Source organism: Lathamus discolor, chromosome 4, assembly GCF_037157495.1.
Source record: "Lathamus discolor isolate bLatDis1 chromosome 4, bLatDis1.hap1, whole genome shotgun sequence".
Lineage (NCBI taxonomy): Eukaryota > Metazoa > Chordata > Aves > Psittaciformes > Psittacidae > Lathamus > Lathamus discolor.
The window spans coordinates 9,169,844-9,185,655 of record NC_088887.1 but is presented as its reverse complement, the minus strand read 5'-3'; positions in this window follow the sequence as shown (position 1 = coordinate 9,185,655).

Sequence of the window (15,812 nt, the reverse complement as noted above, 5' to 3'; positions counted from 1 at the left end):
TCAGCCTTTAAAAGGTATTTGGACAATGCCCTCAATAACATGCTTTAACTTGGTCAGCCCTGAACTGGTGAGGCAATTTGACTAGCTGATCACTGTAGGTCACTTCCAACTGGAATAGTCTAGTCAATTCTATTTGCTTCCTCATCCCAACTGTGTGGTTGTTCTTCTACTGGTCTCCTTTATCCGATCCCAGTGTGCAGACCTAACCCTACCATGAAAGCAGCACCCTCTTTGCTCAGAACCTGGGTATGCCCTCCAAGTCATCTTTCTATGTGGGTAACCTCATTGTGTGGAACTGTTTTGAATTGGTAACTTCACTTGCTAAACCTTTGCTCTTCAGGGTCATTTCTAAATGGGGCACCAGTGGCAGCTTTGTGATGACACCGTCCCTTAAAGCATGGTCTTCCTGTTTCAGGTGAGCAGAGCTGGTTTGGTAAAGAACAAAGAGATGTCAACCTGCTGAGCAGATTCAGACAGCTGTGGCAGTGAATTAGTGTCTCTTGCTTTGCCTTGGTTTTGTCTTGTGGTCAAAAGGCTAGCTTCTGAAGCTGGAGAAGGGCAAAAGCAGATTGAGAGGACAGTGAAAAATGTTCAGAGCTCTTAATCCTACATTTGATATTTTACTGCTCTGATGCATCATCTGTTTGGAATTTAGTTATGGCTGTTAACGAACTTATATCCCTTTGTAGCCAGGGGGAAGTGTTTCAGTGGTGATATCTTAACTTGGCTGCAGCCAAGTATCTGAGCTCAAGTATCTGAGTCCTCACTTGCTGTGGTTCACAGCCTTCCATGAAGCGAAATCATGGGCATGCACTGCCTAACGTGGAGTCACGAGGTGGAAGGTGCTGCTCTGCCAGGGCAGCAGCCTCTCACAGCCAGGCATGAATCAGCAAAGCCAGTAAGTAAGCGTGGAATGATGGATCATTTTTTTGCTCTCTCTTCTTGTTGATACACAGGCAAATGCATCAGCTAGAATACGCTGCTATGGAGAACAACATTGTGACTATATATATTTGTCCCTGCCCATGGCAGGGGGTTGGAACTAGATGATCTTAAAGTCCGTTCTAACCCTAACTATTCTATGATTCTATTCTAAAACTAAAGATCTGCCCTGGAAGGTAAGTTGCGCCTGACCACAAAGGCACAGGAACCATCTCCATCTTTTTCTCCAGAACAGTGAGACATGACGCAGCTGGCCACTAGCAACGACTGAAGGGAAAGGCTTTGAACAAAGAACTAATACATTCATTGAAGCAGTTGAATACTCCTATATCAGAGATAGGTCTGAGGTATACTGCATACTATCGTATATTGTCTAGGGCAGGTCTGGTTGGGTGCATGGGAATTTTTTGTGAGGTAGTTTCTTGTGATGATGGAAAAGTTGTGCAGGAGGTCTCTGATAAAAAAAAACCTTGCCAAACGTACTCGTTGCATTTCTTATCACCATAAACTTCCTGCAAATAGCTTTTCACTTGTACATCCAGCCTAATTGCAACATCATGCCCTTACCCCAAGGTTTTCCTCCAGGAAAGGATATCACATTGTGTTTCCGCTACAGATTAAGTTTTATGTTTCATATTTTCCAATTTTCTTCTAAAAGAAAGTGAGCATCTTGACAAATACAGACTTACATGAAGTACATTAAATTTAATCAGAAGTTTGATCTTTGTTCAGAGCATCTGGAAGGGATGTGATGCTCATTTGTTCTCCCCCTCTTTTTGATTACTTTCATGTGTATTTGCTGACTCCCAAAGGCGCTATCAGGGAAAGAAGGAGAATTCTTGACTTTCATAACTTCGTTACCGCTGGCTGTGACTTTTTGCTTACCTCTCAGTTTTGCTTTCTCTCTTTAACTGAATGACTGCCTTTAAAACAAGAAGGGGCAAACAGCAGCCAAAAGGGAACTGTCTTTCTTGCATGTTAGATGTAAGGAAGAAGTTCTTTATTATGAGGGTGGTGAGGCGATGGAGCAGGTTGCCAGGGAAGTGGTAAATGCTCCATCCCTGACAGTGTTCAAGGCCAGGCTGGACAAAGCCTTTGGTGACATGGTCTAATGTGAGGTGTCCCTGCCCATGGCAGGGGGTTGGAACTGGATGATATTAAAGTCCTTTCCAACCCAAACCATTCTATGATTCTATGTGAAGCACAGCATTTAAAAACAATAGACATTCCCAAAGCATTCACATAAGCAAAAGAGGGATAAATTAAACTGCATATCTGTGATGAGACATGGGGTCAATGAGTGTTTACAGAAATCAGGAGACATGAGACAGCAACTGTGAGAGGATTTTGTCTGACCGAACCCTTGGCCGCCACTGTTTTTGCACAAAGTGATGGCACTCATCCTGAACACTAACTGAGGGGTATTTGAGGTACCTGAAAGGTAGCTTGTTCAAGGTAGCTTGTTGCTAGCTGCTGGCTGGGCAGGAGGGGGGTGTGTGACCCCTGCTGTTCTGCCATGTGCTGGAGCCTTAATTGAGCCTTACCTGGGACGAGGGATGCTGAGATGGCTCATGGTGGGTGCTAAGGGCCACCTTACAGCTATGGGGCATTCTCAGCCCTCACCACAAATACCACTGCGCCTCCATCTGTCAGAAACTTCCATTTGAAATGTGTCGCTCTACTACTTTAACAAAGCTCGTGGTATTTGTCCATTTACGCTGTCTGCCTCTAAATCACTAGAGGGCAACGTCTCCCTCTCCAGCATCTCACTCTTGAAAAATCAGCATCTTGTTACTTACCGTCGAAATGAGACAAATGAACTCGATTAATTTAATGCTAAATTCTACTGCCAAAAGGAAGAGAAGGGAAGAGACCCTTTGAGAACTTTCTAATAAATAGCAAGACTCAGGTAAAAAAGTCTCTAAACTCTGGGAACCAGTCCAAGAGCCAGAATGTGGATTTATTGCTTACTGCAGCAAAAGATGGACTTGCAGTTATTTCCAAAAGCCTTGGTGTGGGGAGAGCACCAACAAGCAAAGTGCAGGCAGGGTTCTGGGAAGGAGGGAACTTGCGGGAATAGCCACCACTCTGCTGCATCAGAGCACATGTCCTGCTCGCTCCCCACAGGGCTGGGCCCTGGACCCAGTGAGAAGACAACATGACTATGGCTCCCACTTTCCCCTTTTTCTCCTTCTGCCCTCTGCCCTCCACCAAGAGATTCTCTCTGAACAGTTTTTCTGATGCCACCCCTTTGGCTCTGGTGGGAATTGTCATTTCTGTGTGCACATCACCTCTGCTTTATGCCATGGGATCCAGGTGTACACAGAGGCCATTACCCCCTCCTTACGCTCCCATCCTTATTTTGGGGTGATGTCCAGCTATGAAGTTAAAGTATCTTGCAAACTATGCTCCCAGTGGGACTTCCCTCTTTGAGCCAAACTGGAGCATGGACAGTAATAGATAACAGGCTATAATATTGTGATAGGTAACAGGCTAATTCTGCCTTCACACTAAATATCTTTCTCTTTACCAATGCTTAGGATTGCTGCTTTTAAGGAGAAACAGATTTTGTGTTATTTCCCTCCCTGCACCACCAAGACTCTCATCTGAGGCCCTTGTACTGTCCCATAAGATGGTGATACAGCATCAATGCTCAAAACATGGTAAAAGATCTCACTCGCCTCATCAGGCCAAACTTTGCCATCACTGCAGGAGGTGTGTGGTGCCCTTGGCCTCTTTGGGGTCTCACTTCTCTGGCTGGAGCAATATGCACAGGTAGCAAATGTGTTTTAGGCTGTTCTCACCCAAGCCATTGCAGCACAAAGAAGTGGAGAATGCTTTTGTTATGATACAGGTATTGTCAGTTCTGCTCCAAGTAACACCTCTGGTCGGAAAGAAAGAACTAGATCAGAGCCTGGCTTTTAAAGCATCTCCCGATGGGTGATGAGGAATGCACAGATGCTACCAGACACCAGGCCTGTGGAGAGTGCAGAATGTATTTTCCACAGGAAAGATTCTCTAATTTACCCTTAGCATCCTCACAAATAGAAACAATAAGGAAATGCATCAAGGAAAAATTAATCAGATTGAAAGGCTTTGTAGTAATTAGAGAAAAGAATGGCATCTTCTCAGGCTCCCCTGGGTGGTGGCAATTACCAGCTGCACAACTGTGGCTTCTGCAGCTTGAAGACTTCTGGATTAAAAAGCTAAATATCTTCTTGTTCCTTTCTTAGGGAAGCTACTTGTGGAATCAGGCAGCTACACAGGCCAACAGCCCAGAGGAACGTGCATCCAGCCTTCTTCAGCCTGTCAGGGCAACACTTTGCAAGCAGGGCAACCCAGAGCCTGATCCCAAACCATGGCTCAGTTGCATCTGGTCCATTATACTTTTGCTGTTGTCTTGGAGGAGCTTGGTGCTCTTTGCTATCCAGCAACCCAAACAGCCAAACCACTTCTGCTGCAACTGCAGGCAGCCTTAGACCCATCTGCTTCTGCAGCACATCCCAACAGCAAAGGCCAGGTCACAGCCCCTTCCGGCGCCAATACTGTCACTATTAATTCAAGAGAGCTTATGAAAATCCATTACCAAGCTAGTAATGAACCAAAAAGAAAATGAAGCTCAGGAATTTAAAAAAACTTCCCTCACAAAAAGGAATTGTTAAGGAAATGAACGTCAAGTGGTAAATTCCTGTGATCCCCTTTTAAAAGGGTAAAGGCACATAGTTGGGAAGGATCTCGTCAACCACCAAATCTATCCACTGGTCTTTCTGGTCCATTCCCCCACATGAACCAAGAGCTCTTTCAAAGGTAACAGGGTAAAGGTTAAATACTTTGCTCCTGGCTTCTCAGGCAGGCTGACTGTTTCAGCCCTGTACAGATCATCGGGAGCCGCCTTTGAACTTTCTGCCTCAATGTGTTCACAGCCGGTGCTGTCTGGTTTATACCAATACAATCAAGCTGCTGCTTTCCCTCCATAGGGTTTTCTGTCTGTCCAACCATCTTAAGCTCCCTTGGCTTTAGCTGAGCTTGACTAGATACGCCAAACTCGTATGGTCTCAATATGCCAAACTCTTACGGTCTCTTTTTCTCTGATAAAACCTCTGTTCCAGTCCTGCTCTGCACTAAGTGTAATTCATCTCAATGCAGATAACCAGGGTGGTTTTCAGTATTCCAGATGGGGATATTCCAGTATCTCCTGTAATGGTGGCACATCACATAGATGGTGCTAATCCATGCAGCATACCCCCTGTGCTGAAGGGGAAGGTACACCTAAGGGTCAAGTTCCCTTAAAATATAACTGCAGCTTCAAAGGTGGTAAGCCTGTCGTCAATGATTTCCTTTGGCAAACCAGGTTAGGCAGGTTGAAAGGCTAGTTGAAAGGCCTGCCATGGTCTGGTTATCCTGGAAGTGAACTGAATCCCGAGGCTGTGCGCCAGCAGATTCATCATCTCTGTGAGACCTGAGTTCGGGCCAGAATCAATGAGTCTGTTTCAGTCTGTTCCTCTCTGCCCTCCCCAGTTGACAGCTGGCTCTGGGCTGTGCTTCTCCCCCACTTCATCCCCTTAAGCCAGTGGTAGACACCATCCCTCCTTGTAACGCAAATCCAGCTTTTTACCATTAAGCTGAAGAGTTTGGCTGTTTTCTAGCTGTGTCATTAAAATACCATAGACTGGAGAGGCAACAGATCAGTGACCAGAGCTAATAGGAGCAAAAAGGATTAAATGAACAATAGGTCTTGAGCGTAATTTATGAATGCCATTAGCCTCTGAGAGGGAATTACCTTACGGATGCTGTTTTGAGGGGGAAGGGAGGAGGTCTTATCTGGGGGTGGGGGGGGAGAAGAAAGTATCTGATTTCCTTTGGATTAACAAGCAACAATATTGATTTGCCATGTGATACATCTCAGGCTGTTATGTTTAGATCAGGTATAATAACACCTGAACAAAGACAAACTTCATTTTCTCTATCTTGTGTTCAGGCCTCCGTGGCCAGCGAATGCTGTGTTGTGTCTCTCAGCTGCTGGTCACAGAGCATCCTGGTAAAGCACAGTTCTCCATCAAAACTCTGCAGAAAGGCAGGTTTTCTTTTCTAAGAGGCATGACATCAGTTGCATGAGTGTCTTCTTGCAGCCTGTGCACCGGGGATGGGACTGAGCAAGCAATGCCTTTATTTGCGTGCCTCCTTCTGCCTTTCGTCTGATAGCCAACACAGTATCTCATTAAACTGCTTAGCTTGGCAGCTGGGGCCATTTGTTATAGTGTGATATGAAGGATCATAATCAGATTAAACCCCAGGATCATATTGTGGAGGGAAAGATTAGACTGGAGAATAAAGAGGAAGTTTAATTTTGTGTGACAGTGCAGGGTTGACTCTAGTTGGGGCAGCAAAGGGGGTTAGAAAGTAATTGCGGAGGCTCAAGCTGGGGAGGAGGATTTCTTTTGCTGGCCTCCTGCCTGGTTTTGAGCAGAAGGGTTTTAGCATCTGCTGTGAAATAGGGAGTAGCTCTGCTCCCTACCACCTTCCTCACAGGGTTGGTTCACTCTGCTTTGCTTCCCAAATGAGGGCTTGAACAGAGGGCTTGAATGGAGAAGGAAAACCAGTGGATGTAAATGATGCCAGGAGCCAAAGCTGCATGTGCACTGAAGCAGGGTACTTCTGAGATGGGGATGCCCTTAGCACTAGCCATTTGATTTCCTTTATCTCTGTTCTGGAGGCCCAGGCCCTTGAGCTGAACTGCTGTTCCTCAAATCCTTCCTACTCCAGCAGATTCAGCAAAGCATCCTATGAGTCCTACAGCAGTCCAGGGACAGGAGACACCCTCCAAAAGTCATCAGGAGCCCTGCAGTGTAAATATACAGGTAGGTGATTTTCTGTGAGCTACTCTGACATGATTTGGGCTAGTATTAAAAGCAGCAACATGAGAACAGTTGGCAGGTTGGGAAAGGCATCTGTGCCACCTCCAGTGAGAAATGGGTTCATGGGTCAGAGCAGCTCTGGTCTCTATCCTGAGCCCATTTGACAGGCAGGTCTCATGGGGAGACCCCAGAAACCAAGTCAGACCTCTACAGCTCACTCCATGGGCATTGCAATGGGCAGCAGGTATCCCAAACCCTGCTAGAAGGGCTTTTTATAATGCTGGCTGCCATGGAGCAGTTCGGGAACCTCCGTTTTGTAATTTCCCTGTAGTCAACAAGCAGCCACCAAAGCAAAATCTGTGGAGAGAACACCTCTGGCTGAGGTGAGCTCTAGGTTTAGTGGGGATGCATGCACTCACATAACCACGTGCACCTACCTCATCGTCGCTAGTCAAAACTATGGGAACAATAAACATATCCACTTTCAAAAACCAGTGGCTGGGCTGAGTCCCATCCCAAATGAAGTAAGCAGCTGTCAAAAAAGCGGAGATAAAAATGGATATATAAATTTTTTAAAGCTGTACCTAAGGCCAGTGTAAGCTCTGTTCCCGTACTCCCTCTGTTACTCGTCCTGGAGATACACTTAATGAATAATATATTCTCTCATCAACTTGATCTTTTGCTCAGATACTGTACCCGCTTTCTTCTCCTTTGTCTGTTCTCCTTTCCCTAGAGACTAAGTACTTTATGTCAGGAGCCTGGCAAAGGAAAATCTTCGGTTTCATTGTGCTTCCTGAAACTTAACACAATGCAAACCCCCAGTGAAACCTCAGAGTAATGAGGAGATCCTTTTCTGAACAGCTGGAAAGCCACCAGAGCCTTTCCAGACACTTCTGGGGTGATGGAGAGGCACTTGGTGGGGAGCAGATAGATGAGACTCTCATGCCCTGCTCCTTGTGAGAGAGCCATGCAGATCACTAATGACATTCCCTGGTTTGGGATGATGAAGTGCCAGCACGCAGTGGATGGCAGTGCCAGATGCTCGGAATATGGCTTGGGGGCACATGCATCCGACATTAACAACCAAAACCAGACAGCAACAGACTGTCTTCCCCTCCTGGTGCCTGACAGAAACTGAGAAAGGGCACTCACACAATGGGAGAGCAAAAATCTAGCCATGACACTCTTTAACCTTGCAGCAGGACGGAGGGATGCTTGTTGCTCCCTCTAGGCCAGCTGGAGTCCTGGGCTGCCCCCTGGACCTCTGCACGCTCTGTTGGCTTTGGGCAAGCTCCTGGCCCCATGAGAAGCCAGGGAAACTGCTCCATAAGCAGATCCCTTCAGCAGCACTTAGAGGCTTTTCTGCTCAGCAGTGGTGGGAGCAGAGCAGGGGCAGACACCCTGCTCCAGCTAGTGAGCCCACTTTGGCTGTAGCAGTGTCCAGTGCTGCACGGGGTGAAAGCAGCTGCGTGCTCTAAGGAGCTGCTCCCTCTGTGGCATGAGACACTCCCGAAAACATCCTTGCTGATGAAAGAGGCTGCTCCCAGCAAAGGCATCTCAGGTCTTGCTGAAGGTTTTAATAATGGATGATGAACATATGCGATATGCATACAATATACATTATATAATGTACATAACTAATCTAGACATACCTAGGCTGGATTTTCCTTCATCATTCTCTAAAGGTACATGGGCGATATGTGTTCAGAGCAAAGCCCAAGCTCTCTGCCGATGCACCCAGCTGGAACCAAGGGTGGCTGCCCCTGTGCAAAGAGCACTGCTGAGAGGAGGGGACTGGCCCCATCAAACACTGTCTTCCTGTTGCTCTGGTGACTTTGTCAGATGAGGAAGCCTGTGCCCAGGCACTGCCCTTGTGTTAGAGGCTCTTCAAGGCAGTGATCCTGCTAAAGCCCCACAAAGAGAGGCCCCAGTCTTTACTACACCTCTTGGAGCTGCTGCAACCCAAGAACTTACTTGGAAATGGCTTAATGAGGCCCCTCCAGGCATGGAGGGAAGGGAATCTGAGGCACAGTGGTAAGATGTCAGAGCTGATGAAGTCAGACCCTATGACATATACAGACATGGGGCTTATGACAAGGGAACAGTGACACCTAAAAACATGGTACCAACCCTCCAGCAAATCAAAGTACTTCAGGAGCTGTTAAAAAACATCCAAAACAAGAGTGAAGACCTGAGATGATCCCTGCTCTGCCTCCTGCATGTGCAACAGCCACGTGGCAAGCTGGACTGACAGAGGTCGGGATGGGATGTGAGGGCAGCTGGGACTTGGAGCTGGCAGCAACCTTATCAGATAGCCTGGGCAAAGCCATTAATGTGATCATACTATGGAGAAGCTGTAGCAACTGGCTGCTTTCATTTGAGAAAGCAGAGTTTTTCCACGCAAAGTGGAGGACCACATCCCTGTTTGTGTTACACTCTTTAATTTTCCCCTTTTACTTAGGAAACCACAGCAAAAGCCACTCTTGCTGTTCTCCAGCTGAACGTCTTTGAACCTTCAGCCTACAATCCAAACAACAAAACAGAAGACAATGCTTCTACAAACAGCCAGTGTTTACATCCAAAATACATGCAGTGCTAGCATCCGAACCCAGTGTCTGCTCACTGAGGTCTGTGTAACACATGGTTAGTGAGCAGGCAGGCTCTGGGGTGTTTTCCTGAACAGGAAACACCTCAGAAAACACATAGAAACTTTGGCAATACTCCTTATTTCAAATCCAGCCTAAAGCAGCCTGGGAGAGGCTGGTCAGGTACCCACGGGCTTGCTGTGCTAAGCCTACATTGGCAGTTCACACAGAACCAGAGGTATGAAGAGGTACATCCCTTTCCCAGTTCACAGAAACTGGTCTGGTCTGTGACCAGTAATAAAGAAAAACTACAGTATGTGCCAAAGCCTAGGGCTTAATAGACAGAAGCACGAATGTCAGCCCAGCAAGAGTCTTGTAATGCTGACAGCAGAGCTATGTGGGAACAATATAATGGTTCTTACCTATGTACACTGGACAGCAGCTCAATCTAAACACTACTCTCTAAGAGGCTGCAATTCAAACTTAGCTTTTATTGATCCTTGTTCAGTTGTCTGCTCTTATGAGCTGGGAAAGCCCTATAACAAAACCCTGGTCAAAGGAAATACAGGTGCTGGAGCCTCATTGAAACACCTGTGATGTGAGACACACAGTAGTGCTTTGAAAGAAGATGACCATTAAAATCACCTGGATTCCCTCTTTTTCTTCCTTCCATTTCCCTTCACTTCATCACCACAACATCCCCAAAAGCATCTTCAGATCCTTTCCTCATCCTGGCCTGGGAAAGATGCAGGTGTGTTATGAGCATCAGCTCACTTCTGGGAGCCTGCAAGAACTGGGTAAGACTTGAGCTGGGTTTAGCAGGGCTTTTAAGGTCGGGAAGCTGTAGTTTCTTCCAAGCATGGCCATTTGGCACAAGTAGTACTGTGCATCAATTTGAGAGGGGGCAGGGAAGTATGACTGCAGTGTTGCATGTTCCAGGCTTCTCCTTACTTGTATTTGCACATGGGGTGAAAGGATGGCCAATGTCCTGTCCAAGGTGGTGCAGCAGAGGGTGGGAGGCAGACCTGGACTCAGCTCTCTCAGCCCTCTGACTCGCTAATGTGTGCTGAGCTAAGAAAGTTATCTGTGACCGTATGGCTGCTCCTGTATACCAAAAAGCTGCTGCTGTTGGTGATGCTGTGTTGTCACTGGATACAGTTAACTGGCTGACTTCCTTTCTGTTTGTTTGTTTGTTTGTTTAAATCCTTCTTGGTGATTATAGAGCCATCTCCTGACAAATTGCAGTGCTCTGTTTGCAGTGTTTCTCGTGCCTTGGATGTAAGTAGGTTTCATTAGTTTCAATTGTTCCTGGCTGTAAATGCAAGGCTGTCATGAGAAGGGCATTATATATACTGCTGCCCTGGCCTCTGTCGGAAAGGTGGTCCTGCAGCAGAGCAGGAGTGACTGTAAAGACGGTATTTCTCAGACTGACCAGAAACAGCCGTACTTGCAGTAATTCTGTTCCTCCAGCATGAGCAGGAAGCTATTAATAGTATCTGTACCATTATCACTACCTGCCCAGAAACACAGTGGCAGTGTGTGAATGGGCACTATCACACTTCCTGTTGCAGGGAGGCAATAAATGCTTCTCTGCCGCCCTCCTGCTACCTGGCCTGGCCAGCTTGGGCGAGAAAGCCGCTGTGGGGTGCCTGTGTCTCAGCTCCATGAAAACACTGCGGGGTCTAATGCTATATTTGGGAGCAGTTTGTGCACTGCAGCTGCATCCCCACGTGGAGGGGCTCCCCCTGTATCTGTTTCCCCCATATTCAGGGCAGGGCATTGCTGCTGCTAGCAGCTGGGTGCTCTGGTGTCCATCAGGGTGACAGTGGGTGTGCAGCTCCCACAGCTCAAGCTCTGCCTTCCAGAAAGAGCCCCCCCTTGCTCTCCTCCTCTTCTGCACCCTGAGCTTATAGGGTCTGGCGTGAGCAGGATAAGGAAGGGGCAGGTGAGTGCCCACTCATGCCCTCTGGAGTGCCACAATACGACCCCTACACTTCTTTCCCTGTAAAAGCCGTGAGGAGAAGGAGCTGGGGGGCTCTGGGTTATCTCGGTTGGCACTGGTGTTATCTACTTGGCACTGGGGAAGAGAATGCTGCCACAGGCCCTGCTTCGTTGACTTAACTTTACATGTGTGTGACCATGCCCACTGCAGGCAGCCCCTGCCCCCGTGGTCCTTGTGCAAGCTCTTCCTTCAGAAGTAGAGCTACACCATGTTGCTGGTATTACACCATGTAATGGGAGAAGCCTTCAGGCACCAAAGTGGTTTTAATACTGAAAAAGTTTTCCCGACAGTTGACGGCACGTTTAAATGCGCTGAGAGGGCTGCTGGCTGCAGGCAGGTGCTGGGGCTGTGTGAACAGGGAGGCATGTGAGGATGCTCCAAGGGATGCAGAGGGAGCCCTATTCCCCCACACAAGACCCAGGGCAGCCTACACCAGGCATCCAGGGCCTTGGTTTGTGGGAGAGCATTGCATTTTGGGGTCATCTGCTCCTCCAGGCAAGGGCTGGCTCCGTGGGGCTGCAAGGTACCACAGCATCTTCCCTCCCTGGATCCTGAATCTGGGAGCCACATCAGGGTGGCTGAAACCTGTTTGAAAATAGCAGTTCATGCACACAGAAGCCTCCTCCTTTCCCCCAAAACCTGATGTGGGGAACGTGGTCCTCTGAGAAGTGTACCATTAGGAACAAGCTCCACTTGTGGGGAGTGGCAGAAAGTCCTGGGCCAGGTAGAGCTGCTCCTTTGTCTTGTTACCTGTGCTTTGATAGGGGGCCCCTGAGTGCAGGGTAGCCCAGCATCAGACACATCCCAGCCAAGGCAGTAGGTACTTCCTCAAAGTAAATCCTTCCCTCCCTGGGCAGAAGCCACAGATGAGTGTGTCTGCACCCCTGGACTGAATTTGCCCTCATGGTCAGGTAATGCAAAGCGTTGCTTCAGACTTGGGCAGCTCCATAAGAAACTTCTGAAAAGCTCCTCATTTTAATTGCCTCCAAAGATGTAGGGTTTTTTATTCCCACCTGCTTGGATCCAAGCCTGAATTGTTCCCCCTGCGTTATCTGTGCTAGCATGACTGAGCAGACTCTCCTCGGGCAGCAAACGTGCCCATTGCCCCATGCCTGCCCCATGCCCCTCCTCAGCCCCAGCCTGGGCCAAGAACATCATGTACCTGCTAGTGGGTGGTGTGTTGTCCTTTTTCTTTCCCTTTTAAATGAGCGTGCTGGATTTATTGGGCAATGGAAAATTTCCATTCCAAATGACTCAAGTTACGCTGGAAACTGAAACATTTAAAAATTTCTCAGCTGCCTTTTTACACAGTGCTCTCTTGTCCTTTCTCTCTGGGAGAGCTTTTAAACCCGCAGATGAGCTGCAGGGGACACTCATTGCCCTCCCCTTCCCCAGACCACAGTGCAGGCTCCTGGATGCTGAGCGTTGCGGATCCCAGTGTGGGGTCCCGATGCAGCCAAGCACTTTGGATGAAATCACTTGCCCTAAAGCCAGACATTAGGCTTGTTAATGGTGGCAAGTGCCTCCTTAACAGCAATGCTGTGCGATGGTAATCAGATCCACCGGGTCCAAATTCCTTCCCACCCAGATACCAGTTCAAGGAGGCAGCTGGTGCTGTGCCAGCATGAAGGAAAGTCCATGCATGAGGGTAGCTGCTGTGGGGCAGGACCCATCATTACTTAGCACAGTCCTTCTGCCCTCCTGCTCTGATTTGGGTCATCCCTGAGCTCCTCTGATTTCACACAGCCATTCAGCAAAGCTGGGGAAGCCATAGGCAGTACCTTGGTATCTGCTTTGAGCCTCATCCATCTTGAAATGCTTGTCTATAAATGGAGTTATTTCAGAGTAGGGGAAAAGCGCTCGCTCTTTACTCCACACGTGTTGTTACTTAGGCAGGGTGATTAACATGCAAATGCGACTCGCATCCAAATTAATTGCTAAGCAAGGGCATGCCCTGTGTCAGCAAGTCAGCCCATCCCTGAGTAATGTGATTCCTGAAGGCAGTACGGCTGGGCACAAAGAGCAGCACAGCAGCCAGCCCTGCCTAGTAAGCAAGGTGATGGGATGTGGGAAGTACATCCAGTGCTAGGGAGGACCTGGCCCATACAGGTGTCCCCCACTCAAAGGAGTCGCGGTAGGGAGATGGGTACCTCCTGTGAGCATGCTGGCAGGCCCCTGGTACACACATCTCCCATCCCACGAGGCAGCTTTCCAGTACCTAAAGGGGCCTACAAGAAAGCTGGAGAAGGATTTTTACAAGAGCATGTAGTGACATGACAAGGGGGAATGGTTTTAAACTAAGAGGATAGATTTAGATGAGAGATAAGGCAGAAGTTCTTCCCTGTGAGGGTGGTGAGGAGCTGGCACAGGCTGCCCAGAGAAGCTGTGGGTGCCCCATCCCTGGCAGTGCTCAAGGCCAGGTTGGATGGGGCTTGGAGCAACCTGGTCTAGTGGGAGGTATCCCTGCCTGTGGCAGGGGTTGGAACTGGATGAGCTTGAAGGTCCCTTCCAACCCAAACCACTGGGATTCCATGTGTCCCTGTGGTAGGACAGATGCTTCCAGCTGCAGACATGGGAATCATAGATGACAAGCATGGTCCCATTGCAGCCAGCGGGGTGAGGACAGGCTGTGCAGGTGAGCCCAAAGCGTCTGGCCTTGCGCTACTGTGACCAAATGACTCATGTTGCCCTGTTTTCCCAGAGCACAACTGGCAGCAGCAAGCCAGGCTGAGGCTGAATCATTGTGTCCAGAGCAGCGTATGCAGAGTGCGAGGGGCCATCTCCAATCTGTGCGCAGCGGGAGCGCTGCTGCGGCCGGATCCGTGTGCTGGGTGGGAGCGGGAGCTGTGCTGCAGCAGGAGCAGCATCAGACCAGCGTGCTGCCTGCTGCAGCGCGGCTGGAGGCTTGGCTCTCAATGAGAGGTTAAGATAATCCTGCCCTGTCCTTTGGCGGGGTTGGGTTTCCACTGTGAGAAACATCATCTCTGAACTGAAGCGCTGCCTTTGCTGCAGCTCTGTGGGGTGATGGAGAGAGCAAGTCATGCCTGTTCCACCTCCCCTATGCTCCCTTCCCAGCTCTAGCTTACCATTTTTCCCCCTCTGTCAATCACAACTATTTGTACATCACTTCTATCATTTTCATATGTAATATTACTTCTTAAAGCACTAAAGAGAAGATGACAGACCTTGCTCTGCATCTTAAATGTAGTGGAAACCTCAAGACATCCATGCAGGTGGCTGCACTGGGCAGCACTGACAGGCACTCACAGTTGTAGCCATTCCAGTTAAGCTCCAGAGCTTGGAGCCATGTAATTATGAAAACACCACATTTTCATTTAAAAATAATAAAGTATTTTTCGAAGCCCAAAGGATGGGGGGGGGGGGGGGGGAAGTGTGAAAAATGAGTTTCAAGCTTCACTAAGTACCAAACAAAAATCCTACAGATTCCTTTAGAAAGCATGCTTGGGTTTGTTTTTAGCCATCTTCATGACACTTGAAAGTCTCACATATGATTTTATTTTACTATTACTGTTATTACTCCCCTTCCTCCCTTTTCCCACAAGCTGAGGAGCTGGCAGGAAAAAGGCAGCCATTAATCCAGCCATCAAGTGGTTCTGAAAATACAACCTGTGGCAACGTAGCTGAGATGGGTGGTGGTGCAAGGCTGGCTGTGTACATAGCCAGGGAGGAGCCTTCTATATTTAAAGGCTAATATGATGGTTAGAGCAGAAAATAAGACAAGCGAATTTGTTAATTAGGAATTGAAAGCCTCGGTCCCTGCAGCCCCGGTACACATCGTGCTTTCTTCCAGCCTTTGGCTTCATCTCCACCCTGTTTATTTCACCTTTCTTGTTCATCTTGTATGTAATTATGATGTCTTGGAGCAAAGGCTTTCTCGTCCCAGTGTGGCAGGGCAGTCAGCTGCAATGTCTTTTCCTGCCCTTCAGGCCCCCAGGCCTGAAGATTATGGGGCTCTGTGAGCCCCATAATACACAGCAATAGCTTTTGCAAGCTCTTGATGTTAGATGAGATGCCTTTGACCTCAGGATGCCATTTAATAGCAAAGGCTCATCTAGTGCTGGTGTTAGCAACCAGAAGATGAGGTTTCTTTGAGGTATCGACTTCCCAAATGTTCCCGTTCCCAGTGTCATAGCAATGTTCTGCTTGAGCAGCCTTGGAAAGGAAAAAAAAGCTCAAAAAACATTTGACCTTCAAGATTTCAAAACCAATGAGTTTTGCAACTTGTGGCTCCGTGTGGGACTAAAGGCATCATACCAAAACTTGGGAGAGCAGGCGCTGCTGTGTTGTTTTTGGCTTGGTATTCGAAGCAGGAAGTGCCCAAGGTCTCAGGAAGCCAGTTTCCACAAATCCAGCCTAATTTTGGCAAATCCAGAAGGCTTGGAAATGACAGCTAGCTCTTGCATGACC